General features: G+C 48.4%; 1 protein-coding gene across 6 annotated transcripts in view; it reads right to left on the minus strand.

Moving 5' to 3' along the window:
• Positions 1 to 7,780, minus strand: part of FRMPD3 (FERM and PDZ domain containing 3) — a 155,099-nt gene that overhangs the window by 89,935 nt on the left and 57,384 nt on the right. For 4 of the 6 annotated variants that reach the window (XM_025193212.1, XM_025193215.1, XM_025193217.1 and 1 more), the window contains exon 3: positions 5,389 to 5,521. The gene's annotated coding sequence lies outside the window, so the exon portion shown is untranslated. The remainder of the gene's footprint in view (positions 1 to 5,388; positions 5,522 to 7,780) is intronic. The other 2 variants (XM_025193214.1, XM_025193213.1) reach the window with 1 other exon arrangement.

The raw sequence follows: 7,780 nt of genomic DNA on the forward strand, positions 1-7,780 counted from the left end.
TTTTCACTGCCCCTGGCCCTTCTTTCCCTCCAGACCCCTGTCCTGACCCAGCCCAAACCACCCCTTCATGTTTTGAATGGCATAGCTCTTTGCTGGGTCACAGAAGGCTGCCCTCAATCACAGTGCAAAACAAATCATTGCATAAAGGAATGCAGGCAGCCAATGCTTCCAGGGAGCAGGCATAAAGTCAGGGACCCTCTGCCCCTCAGAGCAGACATTTGGTTTAACCTTTTCATGGACATGCTGAAAATCAGCTCCTGGATCTGCTGGGGTACCAATCCTGGGTGGCTTTTAGTTCTAGTGCTTTGCTCCTTTGCAAAACCACTTGCCTCCAATGGTGCTTTCTGCTGGGAGAAGGCTGGAACAGCCATACTCTCTCATTCCACACTGCTAACCACCCTCCTGCAACTGACAGGCTGGGGTGCTATGAAGTCTTAAGAGCTCTTGCTGCCTGAAGTGAATCAGGTAACAACTGGCTGGGTGATAGGGGAGCAGCAAGTGGTGGGGGCATGTGTTTATCCTGCTGACAGGCAGTCAGGGAGTGACAGTGTTAGTAGTGCAGACAGATAGGGCCGGGTAGTATTCTTTATGATAGGTCAGTGAAGGGGACTGCTTTCATTGCCTTGCTGTCTCCACTGCCTTGTTGGATTGCTCAGTGCTCATGCCTTCCTAAGGCCCTGCCATTCCACTCCATTGCCTTGCCTATCTTCTTCCATCTATGTTGCTCCTTCTCACTGGGCCAAATTCAACAAGTACATTTCCTTCAGCAGAGGCAGATGCCTGGCCTTGCCTTTCATCCCTTTCTCTCTGCCTCTCTTCCCTTCCCTATCACAAACATCTTATTAAGGAACAAATGTCAATTCTAAAGCAACACCTGCCTAGGGTTGCTTGGTGTGGTAGACAGAGAGGGGGAGGGAGAGGACAAAATTTAGGAAGAGCTTGGTTCCACTTTAGGTATCACTAAGTGGCCATATGTTCCAGGGCTTTTCAGTGGACCCTTGGACCCGAGCTCTTTGGGAAACCTGGCTCATGAATCTGTAAGCATAAGGGGAGCCCAAAGCCAATTGCACTGTGCAGGCTGCCTGCCTCTGTGACCCAAATAAAGAAGAAAGTGATTGAAACTAATGAAGCAGCAGGCACAAACATGACTTCGGAGTTTGGGTGCATTCCCAAGCCATTCCCTCAGGGGGTAAGGAACCCAGGTGTCTCCAGGTGTCGAAGTCAGAGGTGCTCCCAAAAATTAAATTACTGTATGAAATTATGGCTCCAGTTAGCACTGGACACCTTCCTACTAGGTAGTACCACCCCTACTCCATACTGGGAGTGTCAGTATTTGGAGAGCAGGTTGGTGGGCAGAGCATTCCCCAGTCCTCTCAGGGAGCCTTTATTCTGTTGTGTGTAGCAGGCACCACAGGAAGAATCCACCTGTGCACTTGCACCTTCCCTTCTTTGGTGCCTGTGCTAGCAAAAGCCATGCCTGCTAGCATCCCTGCTTCAGCTGGGAGAGGTTGCATGCTGGAACCCAGCATAGGGAAGTGCTGTCCCAGCTAATGGGCTAGGACTGCATGGGCAGCAACTGCTCTGGGCAGGAAGCTGGTTCCCAGCTCTGCCCCCTGTGTTCTCTGGAGCCCAGTTCTAGAAGCAGTTGCAGGGAGAGCCAGGTGTCTGCAGAGAGGCATCCAGCAGGAAGTGGCTGCTGCTCTTTGTATCTACAGCAGAATGCAGCTGCAGGACATGATATCCCCTGTTGCTACCCTAATGTAACTCATGCTAACCTGGAGAGACTCCCCTTGGGCAGCTGGGAGCAGGAAGCTCAGTCCCTACGGCCCACTCAGTCTGTGGTCTTGCACCAGCACTTGCTGACACAGAAGTCAGCAAGTGCTGGTGGTAGGGAAGGTGTTTGTGACAGACACACTGAACCCACTGCACCTAAGATGCCAGGTGATGGCAGATGAAAATGACCTTTGGTCACTGCTGACCTGCTCTGAATTCAGTCAGCACTCAGTCCTTACACTCTTTTGCTGAGTTAGCCAGACCTTAACTCTCTCCCTGCTTACTTCCTTCCCCCCTTGTACATCCTTTGCTGTTTTCCTATGTCAGCCAACATCTCACCCTTCTCTAGGACAGAACAAATGTTAATAAACCTGGTTAAACTTGGAGCTTCAGGTACAATGAGAGGAGAATATGGGCCAGAAAGAGCTGGCAGCATCTTAGTAATCCTCTGAGCAGCATTTGGCCTCAGTGAAACACTGAGCCACCACCACAGGCAATTCTGCAACACACATAGTGCGCACACACACACATACTGCACACACACAGGCTAAGTGGAGGGCCCCAAAAGCCTATTTCTGAGTGTCTGTAAAATGAATCTTTTCAGACACAACGACCAGCTTGGTCAGCAAAGTAAAGGATGTGATCAACATGTCCAGCTAAACCAGCAATGAGAGTCAATTAAATAGAGCACCAGGCCAGAAATAAGACATTATAAGGGAAGACAATACATTACCTAATCCAAATATACTATATCATAGCTTTATCTTAAAATATGAGTAGTGATTGATGTAACCAAATGTATTAGATGCTGGTTTGCTATAATAGATATATTTTTGTTAATTTCCTAGATAGGTTGTAAAACCAAAGCAGACTTATTTATGGAAGACCATAAATTTTGGGGAAGAGAAAAACATGATGGTGACAACCAATGGTGAAGGAAGGAGATAAGGAATCTTTTCTTCTAAATTTGTAAATTTCACAGGAACATAAATCTCAACTAACTGACATCTTCTATGTCCACAAGAGAATGGGTTCAGTCCAATTCCAAAAGTTTCAGCGAAACAAAGAAATTGAAATAAAACCAACCAGAGAACATTTATTAAAATACTAGGCAATTGCCCATCAGGAATGATGGGAGGGCACAGAGTGCTGCTACCTACCACCCTGCGCTGCCGTCACCTCCCAGGAGCAGAGCGTTGGGGGGAGCTTGCCCTGCTGTCCCCTCTGCCACCCTTAGCCAGCACCCTGTGCCACTGCTGCCTCCAGGGAGCAGGGCTGTGGCAGGGGGCAGTACTGCTGGCCTTACCCACCCACTCCATCCCTTCTGTCCCCACTGTTATGGAGGTGCTCCAGCCTGCTGCTGCAGTCGCCTCTTATCCAGAACACTCTTGCAGCACTCTGATTGGTTGTTTCAGTCAGCATTCTGATTGGCTGCCGAGACAACCAATCAGAGTACGAATAAAGCAGACAGACAGACAGACAGACTGAGGCTTTGATTATACTAGAATTAGAATCTATAAATATAGGGTATAGGCTGAAAGGAAATTTAAAAAACTCAGCAAATTCAAGAACACTTGCTTCCAGTCTGTGCACTACTCTCCTCCCCCTTCTTGGGTCTCCTTAGCCAGTATAGGTAAGAATCTATGTTGTGCTGTCATAGGTAGTCATATAGACTTTGTGAAAACTGTTTGTTTTTTGTGTTTTGGGGGTATAAGCAATATAAGATCAGGCTGTAGAGCTGTCTCTTGCCTCTTTTATCAGGAGTCAACCTGATTTATCCTACATTTATCTGTAATCTAAGTAACAGGCTGCAGCCAAGATCAAGGCTCCCCACTTCTCACCGTGTGCCTGACAGAAATTATACACACATAGTAAGAGATAGTTTCAGCCCTAAAGAGCTTATGGTCTAAATAGACCAGTTAGAGAAAAGTAGGGAGGGGAAACAGAAGCACAGAGCTGGGAAGTGGCTTGCCCAAGGTCACCCAGTAGATCAGTGGCCAGTGTCCTCTTTACAGACTAGATCAAAATTCTCAACCAGGGTACTGTGGCACCTTGGGGAATCTTAAGATCCTTTCAAGAGTGGTGAGGGGTGCCATGTGATGTTTGCACTGTTAGGTGTACAAACATGATTCACAAGATAAACCCAGAGATCTGAAATAGGAATTCATAGTGTTAGAACCATTCTGACCTGCTGTGGCCTTTCTAGGTTCTTTGCAACAGAGAAAGTGCTATATTATTTTTCCATAGTCAAAAAATGAGTGAAAGCTAAGAGCTGGCATTTTCTGAAGTGTCCCAAGTCCAAAAAGGGGGTGCCTTAAGCATAAAAAGATTGAGAGCCACTGAGTTAGATGACTGTATCCGTGTGTATTACTGTTCAGACAGCTGAGAGAGTCACTTGATTTAAGGGCTCACTGTTCTTCCCTCCACAAGTGTGTCAGAGGAGCATCCTGTTGGTGCACAGGTGTGTACGAGAGACCTGTCAGAGTGTGACAGAGACATTCTTGTGCCTGCTCAGGTTCCAGATGTTTTGCATGATAGTGTTTATAGACAAGAGTGAGCCCATGTCTCCAGGGAGTGTGGCTATGTGCAAGTGCAGCAGTATTTGGATATATGTCTAAGTGCCCTGGACACATGTCTAGCAGAGGTCTGTGTGCCTGCATAAGGGATCTGTTTCTATGCAGTGAAAGTGTGTGAATGTTCAAGAGAACACATGCTGATTTGCATGTGTTTGCATATACTTCCAGTGGATGTTTTCCTATTAATGTAAATTCATTTACCTGGAGGCTCCTAAGTATTTCTTCTCAGATTTTGCTGTGCTTCCAGGATGTTTCAGGGTTTTGTTCTCCACAGCTAAAGAGGTCTTGAAGCACCTCACTAAGCATGGGATCAGGGTAAAATCCTTTAGAAATGCCATTGTGCTGCCTGCCAGCAATACCCTTTTGTTTCATGCACAAATGGGAAGCAGGGGGGGAAGCCTGGTCTTGAACAAACACTTAGCCTGGCTCCTCTCTCAGCAACTCTTAAGGGAAGTCCAGGATCAACTGGATTTGGGAGAGGAAATTGCACCCTTGCTATGGCACCTTGGTGGGGTGAGTACATCCAATACCAATCCTGGATCAAGAACCTGAAACCAGCTCCCGACACACTTTGAAACAAGCAAGAGAAATCTGCATTCGATTCCCTTTCTCTGCTCTTGTTTTCCCTCTGAAATGCTTCAGAGTCTCTGTTCTGCTGACAGGTTACGTGCCCAACAGGCTGCCTGGCAGATCAATTCATTAGGGACTTGATTTAGTTTCTCCCTTTTCCCTTCCTCTCTCCCTCTCAGTGACTCTAATAAATCTGACTCTAATGAACAGGGAACTAGTGATGGTTTACAGGAGATCAAGAGAGTATCCACCTCACTGTCTGTGCAATACACACTTAGACACACAGGAGCTGGAAAGGGGCACATGGCATCTTGCTGCAATGTTTGAACTGTTGCTGATTGCTGGCAGTGGGAACCAAGCCCTGCCGTCAGCTCTCCCCACCCTTTTTTCCTGAGCTCCATGGAGACAGAAACATTCCTAAAGCAAAGCCACAAACAGCAAAAGCCAAGAGAGAGTATGGTCTACTTACAAGCTGCTTCGTGGTGCATGATACTCACTGTCTGCTCCCTATGGCCAAGGCGGCTAGCAGGATGAGGCGGCTGGCAGGATACTTGACCTCTCCCCTTGTTTCCTCTCTCTTTGCCCAGTACAGCCAACAGCGCCTGTGTATAAAAAGGAACACCTCTCCAGCATTAGAATTTCAGCACCTGTTGTGACCAGAATCTTAAAGAAGCCGCTGGCTCAGCCTCAGAGCCATCGCAGCAGTAAGCTGGTAAACACAGCCACTTCTTGCTGTCTCTCAGATCAGGGATCCAGCACCAGGAACTTGTCAGAGCTCAGCAGGCAAGGCCCCATGACATATGTCCTGTTGCGGATGAGTGATTGGCAGCTCACTCACAGCCAGGTGGCACCAGCAGCTGGACCCAGGGACCCATGCTTGAGTTCCCACTTCAATTGGTTTCTATTGCTGTTGTTTCTCTGAGGAGGGGCTGCTGGGCTTAATTCAATCTGGATGTGGGGGGACTAAAATCCCTCTCCATTTGGCCATGATATGCAATAAACTGGTTGGCCTCAGCATGGCTCCAGTGGGGGACAGTGACACAGAAGCCATCATGGCAACAAATGCTGACTGGAGCTTTCAGTGGAGAGGCCAGTGAGCTGTTGGGCTGAAGAGACTGAAGCCCACTTTGTGGCCATTTCAGGATTCCTCCTAAACAAGACAGAGGCAGGGGGAGGCTGCTGGAGCACCAGACCAGTTATGGATAGAGTGCTTTAAAATCAGCACTGCTGAGAACATCACAATTCTGACTATTCATCAATAGTCCTGACTATTTAAAGGGGAAGTGAGAAAGATCCTCAGTGGGCAATGGTACTGAAGTGACCATAGGAGACACCAAGAAGAGAAACTTGCAGGAAGAGGCTCTGGGAGGTGGAGAGGGCACAGCTGTGGGGAAGCACATTCTGCCTGACAGCTCCAGTAAGAAAGAAGTGCGTATGACTGGTTTTGGCAGAGCACTGCTGGGAGACAGCTCCTAGCACGAGGACCTGAGTTGGCTTTGGCGGGTGCTGTCATGAGGAGATGTTTGCTACCTGATTTTGCATCCTGCATTAACACTCATCTTTCTTGTTGGCAGTGGGAGGGGAAAGGATGTATTCAAGCACTCACTTCCTCACTTGCTATCCTAGTCTCCAAAGCCTGAATCTGATGGGGAAAGAGCTGAGAAGAAATACTGCAGGATCACTGTCAGAGTATCACTGATTGATCACCCTTTATTCCAGCTCATACGGATCACTGTTCCAAACACCCGAGCTGCAGTCCTTGGCTACATGAAATATAACTGAAGAAAAATAACCTCCCTGCTGATGAATGCTTGTCAGCACTGACCCCAAGCTGTGCCCACTCTTCTGCCCAGCCAGCTGCACAGAGGGTAGCACAGCCAAGTGCTCCTGCTGCCCTGGGACTGGATCACCTGCAAACACCAGGTCTGTGTTCCTCTCTGGACAGCAGAACTGGCTGTGTTGGGTAAAGAGCAGCTTGTGTTTGTGCAGCTATACTGGGGCACTGACCAGAAGACACCGCTCTGAATGAGGGACAGCTGGAGCAGCAGCAGCTTGGGTTCTTGCATCTGCTGTGTGCAGGGTGGGGCAGTCAAACACATCTAGTGCAGTCCCTGCAGCTCTGGGCATGGCTGGTGCAGTTGGAAACATCTTTGGTTCCTGTCCAGGAACCAACAGATGTGTCCCAAATCCCTTCTATGCTGCCCATAGATGAAGCAGGGGGCAACAGGCACTGTAGCTTCCAGTGGGGGAGGCAAATGAGAAAAATGCCCCCTCAGCTTTTCTATCCATTGGCCATCAGGCTGTGGGGCAGAAGACAGGAGCCAGGCTCAAAGCTGCCTGCTTGCACATCAAAGGCAGCATAAAGCAACCTCTTGCATAACACCTGAACACTGCCAAGCCCATCATGCCTGAGCCATTTCTCTTGGATGTCACAGATAACAGATCAGCACTTCCAGGACTGTTGCTGTGATTGGTGCCTTGAATGCGCTTTGGCAGCATTTTAAATTATGTCCAAAAAATCAACAAAGCCAACCGCACAAGGCAGACTCAACACACCCCCTCCCAGAGGGACATAGCCTCAGGGAAAGTGCTGGTGAGTCACAAGGCGATTCTATCTCACTGCCAGATCTACTGTTACCTACTGCCTGCCACCCTGGAGGATCCAAAAGTTTTTTGGAGCTGACTTGATGTTCTGCCACCTGTACCTGAGAAGCCCCAGGCTCTTTACAGAAGCTAATAAATTGAACTTTCAAGTCTCCTGCCAGGTGGGGAAGGTTGTAATCCCCCTTCACCAAGTCACAAAATGGAGGAGTGATTTGCCCTCACTTATAAAGAGTCAGCAGGTAAGCCCGTGCACCGAT

This window comes from Alligator sinensis, unplaced genomic scaffold (assembly GCF_000455745.1).
Source record: "Alligator sinensis unplaced genomic scaffold, ASM45574v1 scaffold387_3, whole genome shotgun sequence".
Taxonomy (NCBI): domain Eukaryota; kingdom Metazoa; phylum Chordata; order Crocodylia; family Alligatoridae; genus Alligator; species Alligator sinensis.